At 42.5% G+C, this 18,496-nt stretch overlaps 1 protein-coding gene across 1 annotated transcript in view; it reads right to left on the bottom strand.

Moving 5' to 3' along the window:
- The window catches only part of LOC139690476 (homeotic protein ultrabithorax-like), a 318,127-nt gene that overhangs the window by 58,499 nt on the left and 241,132 nt on the right, over nt 1–18,496 (bottom strand). The gene's annotated exons all lie outside the window — the stretch shown is intronic.

Below are 18,496 nucleotides of genomic sequence, written 5' to 3' on the forward strand. Positions count from 1 at the left end.
GCGCCAGGAGGAGAACGCATGTATCTTAGTCATAGCACCTGGAAGCCATTATTGTGGGAATAAGCAGTTTATATTATGGCAACGGTTAATATGTAATTCTTGATCCATGCCAAAACTAAAATTTAAGACAGTAAATAAATGAGTAGAGATAGCTAAAGAAATTGATACACAACGCGCTCTTTATGGCTAATCCGAAGGCCAGAATTTGTCTATTTATTTACCAAATATTGATTTTAATTGATACGGAGGTAGTAAAAATGTTTTTAACGTTCACGAAACAAAAAGTTCAGAAATATAAGGAAAACGTAAGGCAGAAAACCAATAAAATATTGTTAATAATCTGCATTGGCCATTCAAACTTTTTCATCTCACATTTTATATTTTAATCCGGCTGATGAAATATAGTATGCCCATGAAATGAAATGGTCCTTTTTAAGGATAGCAACATCCAAATTATTAATGCACTCAAGTTAATTAATTTGTACTGATATAATCTAATTTTGAAATTAAAATATTCTTGTGAGATTATCAATTCGTTAACTGACACTAACATCACGAAAAAAACATTTTTCTCTCCATTCTCACGTGAAAACTCATGCACTCTGACGAGCACACAAACACGAGGTTTCTTTTGCCCTCCGGTATATCTCTCTGGTGCGAGGGTGCGAGCCCGAAAGCGGAAGAAAGATTACCACGCCGTTCCTTAAACCAAAACTCGGGCTGAAAGAGGACATTGAAAATGGATGAGGTAAGGAGTTCGCGGTGAGATGAGCGAGGTAGGGGCGGTGAGGTCGGGAAAGAGGGAGGACCCGAGATAAGAAGAAGGGAAGGTTTCCTCCCACGGAAACAATGGTGAGGGAAGAGGGAGGTGGGATGCTGGGGAGATTTCCGAAACGGAGGAGGGGTTAAAAGACAGCAGAGAGTGGGGGGCGGGTGTTGGAGAACGGAATTACCAGGGGAAATGAGGAGTATGGGGATCGAGGAGGCAGGGACAGGGAGGACAGAGGGTTGAGGAGGTTATAGTCGAAGATGCGCGGGAATGGTGAGGTGGGCGAGGTATGAGGGGAGGGAGGAGGATGTGGGGGTGTGGCGGTGCGCTGTGGGAATTCTCCGAGGATGGGGTAAGATTGGAAGGAAGAAAGTCCCTCACTGTTTTCGGGGAGGGCGTAGTGAGAGGGCGGGGGAGTCGGTAGGGCGAAGGATGGATGAGGGAGGACGAGAGGTAGGATGGATGGGCGCCGGAGAGGGAGGGAGGTGGAATGGGATAAGACGTTGGGGAGGTTGGATGAAAGAGGGTGCTTCTATGGGGCGTCTTTCATTCGGGAGTGGGAGCTGGGTTGTAAGATGTGGGGGGGGGGCGTGAAAGTTGGCCTGAAAATAAGACAGCCACTGGTGCGAATGGAAGATTAAAAGAGTGAAGCAATATCGGCGTGGCGTCAGCTAAGTGGCCCAAGACTGTGGTGATAGAGAGAAAAGACATTTTTAAGGAAACCTAAAAATGTATGGATAAATCTTGTTCAAAGCTGATATCACAGGTACATATACTATACGACTAGACTGGATAATTCATAAAAAAAACCTAGGGCACTAGAAATTAGTGCATGGTTACACCTACTCATTCAGCTTGATTAAGTTATCCAAGGATTAATATAACTTTGTGGTGAAATAGAATTTGGAATGCATGCAAGGATACCGTGGGACTGGAAAAGATTATTACAGGAAAAATGAAGATTAAAATCTCATCCGCAGTCTACAATATAAAACAATGAGAGCACAAAAAATCTCGGCCGTCCCCCTCCCAATCGTTGAGGGAAATAATGTAGGGTCCGCAACTCTCAACCTCCCCTTCGATAAAAGTAGCGAACGCAATAGTGAACGTAATGCTTCCTTCCCCTTAGAAAAAAGACCTAAGCACCACGATTGGATGAATCCCTAAGGTCGTGGCAAGAGAAAAGCATGGAGTGAAAATCGATGTTTCGGGAATCCACAGGATGAAGCAAGAATGTGGTCCAAAAAAGGACACGTCTCAACAGTGGAACGAGGGCGTAAGTATGATAGTGAGTGAACATAGCAGCAGAGCTGGGGAAAGTGGGAGGCATATGGGTGGTTTCGGTGGTGGAGAATGTTGGGTCAGGAAGATTGCGCCTAGAAGGTGTCTTTGTGGTGCAAAGAGGGGATTGGGGAGGGAGACGAAGTGGTCTGAGGGGAGGTTTTTCCTTCCCCGAGTGAGGGGGTCAAAGTGGTAGTTGCGAGAAGGAATAGACGGAAAGAGAGAGGGTAATGCTGGAAACAAAGAGCAGTTGGGGGTAAGTGCGGGGTTATGCTTTTTCGCGTGAGAGCCACCCGAAAGTAAGTAAGGGTTTCAGAAACAGTTCTCGTGATCCCCAGTGGAAGGAACTGTGGAAAGAATCTGGAAAGGAGGGTGGTATGGAAGCATTATTTGCATTTTATCACTCTTCCCTTTCTTTTCACTTTATCAATGTACATACATGGCTTAAGGTGGCAAACCCTCTTTAGGAAATTAAGTGCTACTCTTTATTTGGAACTTGTTTCGTTCAGATTCCCATATTTTTGCCCTCAAGAGTATGCTCTCTATATTAAAGTTTTGGTGTTATTTTGAATGACCTTTGACTAGGAATTATCGACAACCGTAGTAGTATCTTTGTAGAAATCAGTAACAAATGGTATAAATAATTATATCCTGTAGATTTCATCGTAATTATTCTTACAGTGCATTTTTGTTAAATCCTTCTGATTATGGCAATAAAACTGATGATGCCATTTTCAAGTTGAAACTAGTTTTTGTGAACTCGAATACATGTAACAAAAAAGCTTGTAATGATTATTAATTTCTATTGATTGGAATGACAGATGGAAACTCTTGCAAAAACATAGAAAATACTCATTTGTTGAGTTTCTGAAATATTAAAGTGCACTACGAGGCAGTCAGTTTTTTAAAAATTGCAATAACTCTTGAATAAAAATTACTCTGCTTTACATCAAAATACAATCAATCATGAGCTAATTGAAACCATTGCGTCATTTTTACACCCTTATAAATGCATATCAAACCATTTAAAAGCAAGGTTTTTGGAGTTATAGCACCTGAAATACGAGAATATTCGAAGATACCTCAATCAGCTAATATTTCATTTCATTGAATATTTTTTGAAAATATTAATTTTGCTAATATTTGCTTTTATTTTCTATTATCAATGATTTTATAAGATTTTACTCTTTAATGTAAAGGTGGTTTTGAAAAACATTTGTTTTCATAGGATAAATGGGCACACATTATATTTCGCTGTAGTTCAATTTAAACGTTAAAAATATGTCAGAAGCAAAAGAGTCCACTTGAGTAAACCACGGCATCAGAGCATTTCAGAGTCATGATCTAAAATTTTGAGATAGTTCTCGAATAGTGAGACGACCTCTCGATCAGCGTCCCGTATCTAACGCCCTCCCAGCGCTAGAAAGCACATACTAATTTAAAACCCTCTCTCAAAAGTGGTTGGCGCAAAGCACACCAAACACTGGGCTCATCTTGGCGAGGCAGTTAAACTTCCCCAGAGTGCTTTAGTATCAACATCACTGACCTAAGAGTGGGAGTGGGGAGGGAATAAAGAGAATGGGCCAAGGGGAAAGCGGAAGGAGTTGTGGGAGGGCGGGGGGAGGTGAAAGGGTAACCAGAGGGGAACGAGGGATGAGGAGGAAGAATAGGGTGCGGGCCAGAAGGCATCTCATCCTGGAAGGTTGGACCATGAATAAAACAAGCCATTAGTAAGCCGCGAGGAGACCCTCACACTCCCTAAAGAAAGAGAAGGGGACGAGGTTGGGGAGGCGAGGAAAAGAGGTATGAGGTAGAAGGAGCAAGAAACCCAGCGGATATAGGGGCAAGGGACGCCATGCGTGGGGGAGGAGAAGGGAAAAAGGAAGGAGAGAGAGGTATAGAAAGAAGTAAAAGAATGAATCCCATGTCGAGATACATCGAAAGAGGTGAGAATCAAGATGGTGGGGAGAGAGAGAGCTGGAGGTAGATGGACTGTGCAAAAGATTGAAGGAGGAGAGAGGAATGAGGGCGGGAGAGCCAATGGAAACGAAATGACAGAAGAAGAATTAGGACTGGAAAGGGGAAGCAGAAAACGAGGCAATCCACCATTTTCTCACTCTGGCGAAGAGCGAGAATGAAGCAAAGGAAGAAAAAAAGAACCATAAGCCGCATCAAATGGAAGAATGGCAAGCAGTATCGTTGAAATTTATCGCAGCGTGAATCGTTTTCGGCAAATACCTTGATGGAAACGGTCATGTTTTCGCACTTGGTAGTGGATAAAGCAATCTAGTAAATTGTTTGAATAAAGCGCTGAACTCTTGCGAAGAGGTGCTTCATGCAAGTTAAAACAGCACCAGATGTTTAATGGAAAGACGGTGCGTTGCGTTCATAGGAGAAGTAAAATGTGCATGTAAAACATATAATCCAGAAACCATATAATGAACACAATGTGTTACAAAAATATTTTGGTTGGATGAATGACCTGAAGATGAAGTACGAAAAATTGCAATTACTTGGATTTCTGACAGGAAAATCCATTATCTCATCCATTATCTCATCTAAACTCATATCTAAAAAATCTATTTTTAGCCAATCATAAGTATAACTAAACAATTAAAGTCCAACAACTGTGAGAATCACACAAAACATAGTAATTTAGGATAATCACCTTCTCTTCAATAAATTAAAAAATGACAATGAAACTTAACCTACTTTTGATCAACTTGGGAGGCATATAAGGAAATATATTTTTTTAATTTTCTTCCAATTCTAGGGTTTTAAATGAGAGAATTCGAAAATGTAAGTGAAGAAAATGATGGTCAAAAATCATTTGCTGCCGCTGATCTTTAGTGGAAAAAATAAACTGGAGTCATATCTCAAAAACCATTTTCGTCATACGCTCCAAAATCGGCGCCACCTCAAAAGTAAATAAAAACTGCAGGATATATTCCCTTCCAAACTCCCGACACCATGATTCATACCTTTTTTGGAATACAGGAGAGTGAAATATGGGACGTAATATAGGATCCCTTAAATTCCCAGCAAGCGCTATTTGACACACTTAATTTTCATTTTCAATCCATTTCCACCAAAATAAATACCACATACATCCTTTCAAAGTGGTAAAACACGCCGTGGTCTCCCTTCCACCATTGCTTCGAAATAGAGATCAGTCCTGGGAAGAGTTTGTTGAGGGGGAGAGGGGCGATGGGGCGGGAAAACTCGCACAAACGCGTCCACATTGCTTTTTAATACTTCGACGCGGGGGCGTTATGGCCGCCGCCGGAGGGTGGAGCGTAGATAAAGGGCGGTGCGAATGGGTAGGAACGGAGGGGAGGAGGAAAGAGAGTTTTTGGACAAGAGAGAGAAAAGAAATTTAGGAGATCGAGGAAAAAACTAAAATGTTGAATGTGCATGGGCGGGTGGGTGTGTTTGTCCGTTGGCGGCGGACGGACCCGCGGCAACAGAGGAGGAACGCGGAGGAAGGGAGAGCGAAAGCGTTATTGACTCGGTGACTGTATAAATAAAAGCCATGAATTATTTCCTACGGCTCAGGAGCCCCTGAGCCCAGCTCAAGGGTGCACGCCCTTGGTTGGGAGCGGAAGGTGGGGACTGAAGTGGGAAACCTCCGGCGATGGGGGGGGGGGGCTGGGGGATCTTCGGGGTAGGAGGAAATCAACGTCAAACCGTGGACAATGCCGTACATCAAGTGGCCCTCTTCGACGCCCACCGCCACGACCCCTTTCCCCCTCCACCAACCCCTTCCCCTCACTCCCTTTTCACCTCGCCGACCTCCCCACTCTTATCGGAGGAGCTCAGAGACGACAATATCCCCTAAGGAGTCCCCGCAGTGCCATCGCGAAGATCGAGGTGCATCAGAGGCCATAGGTGGCGTTCCCTAGACAGCTGAAACTGAAATTGATGGAATTGCCTCGCGCTAAGTCGGTACGGAGCGCTGTATCGTCCACGTATCAGATCCCCTGAGCACAATTTGGAACGTAAAACTCGATCTTGCCTTGATTTACGCGTGACGGATTTGTATTGCCGTATCTTATGAGCACGGTGAGCGAATGCGATTTGAGTGCTGACTATCGACCCAGCCGTCCGCGCAGGCCGTTTAAGGAATGAGCGTGGAGAACGTAAAAATAAATAAAAGAATAAAAGCAGGAAGGCGCAAAAATTGACACGTCGCAAACACGAAATCTATACGGTAAGATCTGAAAGCGTCGACCATAAACTCTTTCGCGAAGCTCATAAATATCTAAACAGATCACGTCAGCCGATCTAGAATAAATTTACCGACTTATAAAAGAGGTGACAGATATTGAGTTATAAAGTTGCTTCCACTTGTTATGATTTATATTTGATTTGTTTTTGCGATTTGAATAATTTAAATTTTGAAGCCAGTGGTGCTTTTTTAATTATCAATTGCCAAATGTAAAAAATCAAGCTAAGATCTATCGTTTGCTTACTTAATGTAAGCTTCAATTGGCGAGGAAAACTCAAATTATCCCTCATAAGTGCGTATGCAGGTTCCGCAAAGCATTGCGGAACATCTCCAAAAACTAAACAAAGGAAACCAAGCGCGTGCTGAATGAAACGCATAATTATTCATAACTGCTTGAAGCGTCCCGCTCGCGAGAGAAAAATGTAAACATTTCCTCGCGAGTGACGGAAGCCAAGAGAGAAAGGAAAAGGAACAAATTGAGAACGTGTTCAGTCCCAAAAATAGAAACAAAGAACTCTCCATTCCACCACCCTACCACGTCTCTGCATTTAAACCGTCTCTCTTCCTTTCCTCGCCATTCTCTTGACATTCCCCCATTGCCGCTTGTTCACCACTCGGTGCTTTTAGCAGTCGCTCCTCCGGCGGGCAAGTATTGCTCTTTGTTCGCCCTCCAAATCGCTATTCCGGCGATGAGGCAATGAATCCGTCACGGAAAAATCCTACTCTCTCTCCTCTTCCCTTTTTGCTCTCCTTCCATCTCACTCTCCCTTTTCCGAACTCCTGCTATTCTTCTCTCCCATCGCCTCCCCTTTCTCCCTCGGGTGAACCCCGCCATTTTTATCTTCTCCCTCCTCTCGCAGCTCAGAATCCCTTTCCGGCCCTAAAATTCAGTGCCATTTTCACACGGCCTTTACCCACACTTTTCATTCAATGCGTGAAAATCTAAATATCCAACAAACGATTCAAATTCCTAATTGTTACGTTCCCATTTTTCATCTTCCATTTTTTAGGAAGGGACCTCTTTCACTTTTCCCTCGCCCTCACCGGAATACCCGATGTCCATACACTTTCTTGCCTACATATCCCGTACACTTGCATTTCCTTCCTCCCTTTTCGCCCGGCCTTACTCCCTTTTCAGGTCACCTATTACTCTGATCCAACCCACTCACCTTCCCCGGGACCCCTTTTTCCGGGAATTTTTGTTAGTTTGTTAGCCTTTCGGAGGCTCTTCATCACCAAAGTGTGGGCACGTGGGAGGGAGAACGAGGAAGAGAACGTGGACGAAAAGAACGGGTAAAAATGGAGGGAGATAAAGAAAAAAACGAGAGAGGGCGTCGGGGTGGATGAAAAGGAGAGGGGGATGGAAGGGGGAGGGAAGGGGGGAGGGGGGGAGATAGGATTGAGGGGCAAGAGGGAGGTAGGCGGAGGGTGGGGTCGAAAAAAAAGTTGAAAATGTGAGGTGTGGGTAGAGGGTGTTTACGAAGGAGAAGCGAAGGGTGGGGAAAGAAGGTGGGGTGGAAAGAGGGAGGAGCGAGACGAGAGGGTGGGAGGTAGGGAGTGAGGTCGTGGGGAGGGTTTGTGTTTGACGGTGAGGGAAGGAGGGAGGGAGGCGGCGGACAGGAGGGAGCGAGGGGAGGGATTTATCGAGTGTCAGGTGGAGCCGAGGCGAAGGCACCGGAGATATACGACTGCGCGGACGATTGAGGTGTGGCATAAATTATCAACCCCTACCTCTCCTACCCTCTCTCACCCTCTACCGCCCTCTCGCCTGCCTCCACGCTCCACCTCCACAACCTACCACCCCACCACCCAGGGCCTAAACTCCTCCGCAACTGCATTACGCCGCTCCCCCACACTCCGGCTCCCGAAAACCCCCCTCCCATGCATGGCCTCTATTTCTAGCAATCCCCTTTCCACTCCGCCTCACCCGCCCTCCTTCATTTTCTCGTCAAATATCTTCACCCCCACCCCGCCCCCTTCTCGTCGCCCACTCTCCCCCACCCCTCATCCCACGCTCTCAACAAAACCCCCTTCTTCTCCACCTCTTCCACCTAACACCCCCCCCCCTAGTCTCAAGTACTATCTCTCATTCACATACTAGTTTCCGCAAGGTTTCCCATTATATTCCCTTCATTTCTCTTCACTCCCCCCCTCTCCAATCCCTTCTACACGTCCTGCTCCTCCCACCAAAAATACCTCCATTTTCACAAAAGGTGGACGCTCAATCCGGAGTAATAGCGATTACCTCTCTTGTCACTCCTCACCCGTTCGACGTGCTCCCCTCCCCCCTCCCCCAACTACCGGACGGGCCTTTCGCCCTCCCGCAACTCACCCCGTTCCCCTTCCCCACACGCCAATATCACCCTTCCGACTCGTCCCATATTCTGGCCGCGAAATACGATGATGCTCACCTCCTCCATTCACATCAACTCTCACGCTCTACATGCCTCTTTTCGATCGCATGAAAACTTTTCGTCGGCTCTCCAAGTATTTATGGCGAAACATCGCTCATTTCGGATATACGAGTTCTGAATTCACCTTTCGTAGCCCTCGAGATTTCACCGTAACTACCTGATGGTGAAGTCGCCCAGTATAATTTGTACTATTCGAAAATACTCTTTGTGTATAAATATGGAAATGGGAAATAGTGAAAGGATATTTCCCCCCATCTGGCACTTTACAAACTTCTGCCTTAATTTTGTTTTATTCTACTCGGAAAGAGATAAAACATTAAGAGCACCAGGAATATTGGTGAATTAATTTATATTTCAACAATTTCTTTTAATGTTATGAATCACTTCACGATCTTTATAAGTCAGTTATTTAAAAAGATTATTCCTCCCACAGTATGATGAAATATACTAAACAACATACTTCTAAAAATAAATCATGTTTACATAAAGCCAGAAGCACTTTATAAGATAAGCTTAAAAGAAAACAGTTGATATTAATAATGAATTATATATTTTATTATTTGATAGATTTAACCTATGGTCGGATTAACTATTACGAATTAATAAAATTTGCATTTTTACGAAGGTACTCGGCCAACCAGAAGAGAGAAATCTATAATCTCATCCAATTACATACTATATGCATTTCTCTCAATGCCTTAATACATCCTTCGTTTTGCCAATAATATTGATTTGTTTGTTGACTTTATTTATCGTGGAAAATTATATATCAGTATAGTTATTTGCAGTTTTTAAGAAATAAAATTTTCTTAAAATATCTAATAGTTTCAATACATTTTGTTTTTCTTTCAAATTAAGGCAGGTTTTTAGACGTAAATTCCGTTGCACTTCAAACGCATCATAGAAATACTAGATTTTAAAATTTAAATCACCAAATTTATTAACTCGGTACACATGAAAAAAGTTTAATTTGACTTTCAGAAGCCTAATTTCTAGTTCATCTGACAAATACTTATTTACGTCATCAATACAAGAGGTATAGATTTTAGCGGCATCAATATACTTCATATAATGAAGAAAACGGCAAGGTTAGCAGGTGATCTGCGACTTTTAATGACTACTTCCAGCAATGCATTGGTAACCACTGTATATCGTTACTAGCGAGCAAGAACTTCGTTTGGAAAGCTTCAGAGGCCTACAAGTGTAGCGGTAATTAGGAGTCAGCCGAGAATTACCCACACTTACGCCTATCCTCTCCTTGAACCACACCCTCGGCGCTGTTCTTGAGTACCACCACTCCTCCCAGGTACACCCCCGCGGCGAGGGTATGTCATCCGCCCGCTTCCCCACCACATGCCACCATCTCCATCTCCGACGCGGCCATCCCCCCACGGGGGTCGTGGTAGTATATCAAGGCGAGAGGAAGGCATGGGATACCAACCACCCCGCCATGTCCCACCCTCCACCGCCGCCCTATCCACCGTTCTCCCCTCAGGTCCCTAAACCAATCTCATCTGTCCCCCTCTGGAGGAAAAAAGTATTTTTTAAGAGAACTGCCTCCGGGGTTACGGGACCCAAAGAAGTCGGTACGTTCTCCCGCCGTGCGTCATCAGATTCTCTCGACTAATGGCGGCGGACGCGTTCAATATGGACCGTTAAAAATCACCAGGCCACTAATGTCCATCACACTCGTTAGCAAATGGGCTGAATGTTTTCCGAGTGCCGTGAAATTACCATGGTTGAAGATACTTAAGAATGCAACGTAGACACAAATAGAAGGGCTAAGGAATTGCGAGTCACTCTCGTCGGAAATGGGAATATATATATATATATATATATATATATATATATATATATATATATATATATATATATATATACATGTGCATATTTTTTTCAAGAAATGAAACTCAATCAAACGAAAGTACTTAATAGCTTAGACTGAGAAATACTAGTTACAAAATGTTTTCGTTAGCACATTAAAAAGACTCGTGAAACATTATTAAAAATTTGGCAATGACTCAGCAGGTTTTGGATATGATTATATAAACATGATATTGAGTTACCCAAAATATGAACTCGGAGTTGCATATGGAAAGCTTTCCAGATAAAAAGATTCATTACATTTTTCTCGATAGTATCAAAGTCTTCATTCACTGTGAGGCAAATTTCATAAAATAAATTCATAATGAATTTCTTGATTTCTGAAAACATATTTCTGCTTCAGATTATATAGTTTTACTTTACCACTATATCAGATATTAATTTGTGATGTATGTACCTTTTCGTATTTTCCCAAACATTATTTGTACTGGTAATTATTTGAACTGCAAGTGTGCAGGCGGTACGGTTTTGAAGTTACGATACCAAACACAATAAAGAATTACTATCAATTTTTGTCTCCTGGCAGTAATATTTTTACTTGATTGAATCTTAAGCCTTTCTGTTGCGCGGTGCTAATAGGATTTACACATTATCTATGGGCGAAAAATTCTAGCCCTCGCTTCCTATGGCCAAGGTTTTAATCAAACTACATCTTACAAGAGTTTCAGACGCAACATAAGATTTTTGTGATAAGGATACAAAAGTCAAAGTGTTGTAAAACATTAATTACTATTATTATATTTTGAATTTGTGAACCCCCAGGAGGGGGAGAGTTAGTTTTTTCGAGCAAAATCTACTGGGAAGAGGGCGTGGAATCGATAACATTTTAGGACACCTCAAAAATGGGCTATCTACTAAGTAAAATCCCTGCCTTCGGCCAGATAGAAAAATATACGAGATGACTCACCACTTCCGTCAGCATGAATTACGAGTGGAAAGAAATAACTATTTCATAAAAAATGAGACACGCCATTACCGAAAAAAGGGGAAGCAAAGAAAGAGAGAGCCATTGGAATCCAGATAACTTCATTCTCACACTTTTTTCCACCCTCTTAAGCCGCGGGCGATACTGGCGGGATCGAAGAAACTCCTTAGCGCAGCGGTGAGGTTGGTACGGGGGCTGGGGGAGGTAGTTCGAGACAGAGGGGAGGGTGAGAGGCGGCAGGAGGCGGTGGCGAGGCGAGAGGCGGGGTAGCCGGCGGGGGTGGATCGCGGTGGAGGAATAGAGATGGATGGGAGGCTGGAAGCGGAGCAGCCGGAGGAGGGAAGCCGCTCTCAATGCTTCCAGCCACATCCGGCGGATCGGGGGGCGTGAGAAAGGCATTAGGCAAAATATATTTGGAATGCGCCTCAAAAACCCTCTCGCTCTCTCCCTATCTCTAGCCTCCCCTAGCGTCCCCCACACGACAGGGACTCTTCCCCCTCCTCTTCTTCGTGACACAGCGTCCCATTCCTCGCGCATCCCCACACCCACGCTCCCTCCCGTCCCCAGGATTCTTATCCTCCCCTCTTCCCCGCACCCTCCGTTTTCCACTCTACACACCATTTCTTCCGTATCCCCTGAAGGCAGCTAGCTCAGCGAACGCCCCTCTGTCTCCCGAGACCCCTGAAGGGACTGAATACGCGGCTCACGCTTAAGCTACCGCTCCGTGCACCCCCACCCCAATGGTTCTCCTGCCGCACAAAGACTCGACCGCCGTGATCACTGCGCCCATCTCATCTTCTTCGCCACAAATCTACTCTATGCTACTCTACCCTTACGGAACAGAGCACGGTCCCCACGAATGGGACCTTATTCACGCCTTTACACTTTCCTCATATTCTTCTGTCTTTCACGAGGTCATGTAGTTTGGAGGTATTAGTACCCGAGCCTATGATTATAGTGCATCGCAATTAATAAGAGGTCCTGAAAAATATCCCAGACAGCTACAAATGTTTACATGAAGAGTAACAAAATGGTTAGCTTTGATGTTCCCATACTCTAAAATACTTCAAGGGAAGAATAACTCATAAGTATTAATATGCCTTCCTCTCTTTGGCACTGGAGAATTTTCTATCCTTATACCCTCAAAACCCATTACTATTCTTCATTTTCATTCCTTTCTTCTCAATTATTTTGTTCGACTGTGACAAACTTAATCAATTAAAACCTTCTGCAATGGATTTCAATCCTTTGGTTTCCATTTAAAATTTGCTACTTACCAATAAATTATACCTGCTTTTAATAACGATTCATTGAAATTATGCTTGCCTTAAACATTTACGAACAAAATAAAAGTTCTGTTTGAAGTGGGCCCACGCTTTCAGACAATTTGATTGACTGCTTGTATGTGGTATTAAGTGTGGGCTAATGTGGTTTATCGTAAGGATCTCATGTCACAATGTATTTGCAACTTAAAAGTCATTCTGGTTTAATGGTTTTAATGCCTAGTATTCCTTTGTTGCTGACAAAAAATGTCAAATGTAGTGTATTTGTTAAGAATTCATTATTACTCCTACTTTACTTGAAATACGAATTGTTAATTCAGAGAGAATAATTAATTTCCAGCAATTAAGCATTACATTTGGCGATATATTCATGTGTGTTCGGTCAATATTCACTTATTGCTGAAACTCCTAAAATAGCTGATGAATTAAGTCTATAACACTTTTGTTAGAATTGAAGTATACAGTCCGTAAAATGTAGTGTATATTGCCAAATTATTTTGAGTCACAAAACTTGTAATTTTATGCTACATATACTTTCCACTGCTTTAGAAAGAAGCGGAACATATTCCTATTCTTTATTAAGGACAATTAATACTCACAAGTTCAACTAATGCTCACTCAATAGATTTAGCTTCATTTAAGGACTACTGTAAAATTAGTTTTCAAGTATTACTTAGGTATACGTAATACTAAAATAAATTTTTATTTTCCCAAATAATGCCGTTAAGTATACTCAAGAATTATCTGGAAAAGCATATAGACCGGATTTATTCTGCTAAACTCAAAAGGCCGCGGTTATAACCGGTAATGGTGAGTGTGTCATTTTCATCAACGAAAACTTTCCAAATGGAGAGTACTAAAGCTCGGAGCAGTTTTAAATATTCCAAAATAAGCACAACTTTTTTGGATGATAGGAGTTTTTTGCGCTGACTGGTTAAAGAATCTAATACCGCCAGTGGTTATCATGAGTCACCCAACAGAAACGAACCTGGAATGAAGGATGGGTGAGCTCTTATCATTCCCGTGGTCGGCGCAAAATGTGCTCGAATAGGTAGACCGGGACAAGGGGAATGATTTCGATCGTGGAGGGCATAGCGGTCGTCTTGGGCAAAGCTTTCCTTAGGAGGACGTCGTCACGAGGACCGGTTGACGCTACATTCCTCCCTCTCACTCTCTCCATCAAAAAAAAAGCAGCTCACAGGGAGGTTTCGTGCCGCCGTGGCAACGCATTCAACGTCGAAACCCGCCATGGATCGGCCGTAAATGGATCGTTTATGGATGGGTCGGTATGTCCAAACTGCCTACACGCATCTCTTTGATGGCTCTTATAAAGAAGGATATGAAAGAGCTACGGAGCCTCGGGCGCCTGACTAAAGGGTATTTTGTGAGATATCTTGGCTCTTTTAAAGGTTTATTCCATGTAATAAGGATATCCGAAGGTGCCGAAAGACGATTATCAGACCTTGACGTAAACCGGTAATTACATTTTTGATTCTTGAAAACTTAAATGAGCACCCTAGACGCTCAAGATGTCAGTGATGATAACTTTTTAAAATGACGCCAAAGTGAAAAGGTACGCAATACATATGTTCATCTATATATTGATAAATGACGCACACAAGGCACTCAATTTATTGCTTTCATGACAAAAGCGATGAATGAAACATTTTTTATGATTACTTTACTTCAGAAAATTATTTCCCATATCATTGGGAATTGAGCGAATATTACGCCATCATATGAATCCATATTTCACAAAACTCCAGAGACCTTTAGCTCGACACAACTTTGCTATGAAGTAAAACGACGAAGAAACCGACAGGAAAGCACCGACGCCAAGTCGAGGAAGTGAGAGAATAGCTCGGAAAATCCAAGGAGACACGCCTTCGGGTTTCACAAAAATTCCTTGATTCCTGAGGTAAACAAATACGTCCCTTGACCATAGAGTTCAGGGATGAATTTATGGTGTCTCTTTTTAAAAACCAAGTTTTTTATGGTCCGCTAAAAAAGTCACTCTCTCTTTTTCCCGTGCCTTCGTCGGTCTGCCGGACGGGAGAAGGAATGGGAGGGGGTTTAGAACGGTCGGGCTAAGGCGAAGAGGGCGGAGGGAAGGAGAGAATGGGACTGAGTCGAAAAAAGAGCAGCTGAAAAAGAGCCTGCCAAAGAGCAACGGGAGGAAGAAAGGGAAGATAGGATAGAGAGAAAGGGCGAAAGAAGGAAGGATGGGGTGCCCGGTATGCCTCGCGAAAGTTTTTATAGCACCGCAGAAAGCAGCGTAGGAGGCCCAAGTACAAGAGGGTGGAAGGAGGGTCGAAACAGTTGAGGGTCGTAAAAAAGAAAGCTGAGTAAAAAGAGGAAGGTGGCAGAGGGCGGCTGGCGCGTGGGGGCGTGTGGTGTGCGTGTGAGAGAGCTGGTAAAAGAGCCCCAGAGATGTGAAGGAGGCTAGAGATGAAAACAGGGAGGGAGAAATGAGTAGGGGTTAAGGAATCGGGAGGCAGGGGAGGGAGAAAGGAGAGGAGGGCAAGGGGCAGAGTCGCACCCCCGAGGGCAATCGCTGGTCATTTCGCGGGGAATAGGAGGGCGAGGGTCAGTTAGGGCTGTAGAGCGGACAGGAGTGGAGAGAGGGTAGGGGCGCGTGCGGTGGAGTGGGGCGGGCACATAGACTTGCAGTCGTATGGCGGTGAAATTGTGAATGCGGGGGAATGGAGCGATGGGGATGAAAAAGGGAACGAGGACACCGCGAGACTCGCAACTGATGTTTACTCGTTGTGAGCGCACGCAAGTATTCGAAGCGTTTACCGGGTTAGCACCTAACTTCAAGAAGAAATGGAATTCACAGGTTAAACACATGTGTATGCGGAAAATTTATTCCAACGTTCTTGAGGACAGTGCAATCGGCATTATGCATGCAGTTGAATTATTCATGAAATTCAACAAATTATTAGTCCAATGAGTATTTAGGAAATAAAAATTATATTTGCTAAATATAGTAATCTATTTGAAACTTAAAAGCAAAACATTTTTTAAGTACTGCCATTAGAAACTTGTTCAAGAGTTCAGGCTGCGCCTAAAAAACGCCATATGAAGAAATATCGAACCATTACAAGAGCCTTTCAATTACCATTCCAAGTCGATAAAAATAAATGAAACGTGACTCCATTTGATGAAAAGGGAAACAATATACTGAAAAACTTTTGAGGAAAATTGGATGACATATGCCCTACTCTCACAAGCCAAAACTTTAGCATTGAGCTTAAAATGATATTTAGTTTCATACTTCCCATTAGCTTTGCTGAAATTATTCCTTAAATATTTTATGGGTGCGCAATTGTATTATAAAAACGGTCGCTTATTGTTAAACGAGAGTGATATAAATATTAAGGTACATATTACAAATTATCAATTCTTCGTATCTAATTACCTAAGGAGAAAGAACTTGTATTAAATCCCAAAATGCATGGCTCAAATGAAAACAAATAGGTAAGCCGTTTACAAAGCTATACTAGTATTAACAAGTAACTTTAGGCATCTCTTTGATATAAAATTTTTAAGGAATGTATTCATTAATTAAAGGATTGTTTCACACAACTAAATTCCTAATAAAATGAATGGTTTTACATACAAAATAAATTACTTCTATTTTTTTGAAATGCCTGTAATGTCCTTCATTTATTTTTCTTGCTCCTTCCATCTCTGACAAAACAAAATATAAATTAGTAGCGTGAATTATTTCTTTCTTATCTCTAACCATCTGACTCTCTGGTTCATCGCTGTCACTCTAAGCCATTACTCGAATATTTGAAGCCCTGAGAAGGAGAGAGAGAAACTCCCTCATTCCCTCTTCCTTCTTCTTTTGGCTAGCCTTTTGCATTTACTCAGCTTTCCACTCCACTCCTAAACCCCGTATCTCGGTCCCTTTTTCCTTTCCGACATACACCGCATTCATTACAGGATTCTTCGCTGTCAGCCGTGACTTGAAGAATGACCTGTGTCGAATTTCAAGGCGGGCGCGGCTAAGTTTGTGGGTGCGGTGGTGTAGGTGGAAGGGCAATAGTGTAGAGAAGAGGAGATAGGAGGACGTGTGTCTTGGAGGGCGAAGGGTGAGAAGTGAGGAGGGCCAGTGTTGGCAGCGGAGCGGGAAAGAAAAGTGTGAGCCATTGATGGTGAAAACACAACCAAGATGGCGGGGGAGTAGCCGATAAGAAGAAATAAATACAAGTCGTCAAAACGGCCATAAAATTGCCAACATCTAGATTTCCCAAGAGGAAAACTGACACTCTGCTTAACCAATACGCCATTCACATTATTGAAATTTGAAATTTTAAGTTTTGCTAGAAAGGATGGAGCACGAGAAAGCATCCGTGTACAGTGATGGTGTGAAAGATCGTTCATTGTGAAAGAAGACCCAGGAAAAGAAAAGTAACCTTCGAAACTTGAAGATGGGTGCAAAATATTTTCAGAGAAATTACTTAAAATAACAAAATAGAGTAGGAGCAAATGATATAGTTTATGCAAAAAAGAAAGAAAGTAAATGGGGAACACCATGATGCACAATTGGTTTATAAAAATACAAAAGTGGGTGGGGATGAAAGTGATGGTTCTATAAGAAAGAAGTAAGTAAATTCTTCCGTCAAATAGGAAACGGTATTGGACAGGAGAGATATCTGGTGTATTAAGCGAAGGATTAGGAAGAATGTATGGCTGAACTAAGCCAATCTTCATACATGAAGAAACTCAGACAAGTTAACAGAAAATTAAAAAACAAATATGCGCACTCAGTAGTTAACAAAAATACACTCAGTATCTACAGAGATTTTAGTCAAACAATTTCATTCATGTGCTAGGTAAATCAACCTTATGCTGAATGTATAAACTTGATTGAAGTAGCACTTTTATTGCCGCTGATACATTATACCATTTTATTTATTTTTTTTAATTTTATAAACAAGAGGAAAAATTTTTAAATTTCCAATACATGTGTCTATGAATAGGTTTCCATTTACTTGCTATCGCACTTAATACGTTGTATGTGTTTATATATATATATTTATTCATTTGAAACACAAACAGTAAATATTTATACGAAATATATGTAACACGGAGGTTTTGAACTCGGATATCTTTGAAGGTTTTGAAAGGGCTCTGAACATTTTCATAATGACAAGGCCAAAGGTAAAAAAATAAATAAAATATAATGGCCAAAATGCAAAGGATGTCAAAATTCTCTCTTATATAAGCATTCAGCATTTCCTGGTTATAAATTTGAATAATAGAATTCACACTGTTTGCACCTCTGCACAATGCAAATTAGCCCTCAAAGGATTTTCTAATACTTATGAAATACTTACACTAAATTATCTAGACCATGAAGGGCAAATCCGAAAGGTGCGAAATGCACGGATGTACTACCTCCACCAGGAATTCACATCGTAAGGGGCATTTTTCCCAAACCGAGACCCAAATATCCTCACCACGAGGAAATTGAAACAGTTTCCAGCGTTGAGTGCCGCAGCTTCGTACACTCGGGATGCGGTCACCGAAAATAATCAGGTGGGACGGAGGGCAACGAGCAGACGTAAAAAGTTTTTATTCACCCCCTCCGCTGTCCTTTGAAAAGTAGCTGCCGGGAGAAGGTTTGAGGTGAAGATGGCTAGAAAGCCTTGAGGAGGGGTTTTGGGATATGGTGAGGTGGGCCACGGGTTGGGAGAGGGA

The sequence above is a fragment of the Hetaerina americana genome, unplaced genomic scaffold, assembly GCF_022747635.1.
Source record: "Hetaerina americana unplaced genomic scaffold, ioHetAmer1.1.p SCAF_3, whole genome shotgun sequence".
Lineage (NCBI taxonomy): Eukaryota > Metazoa > Arthropoda > Insecta > Odonata > Calopterygidae > Hetaerina > Hetaerina americana.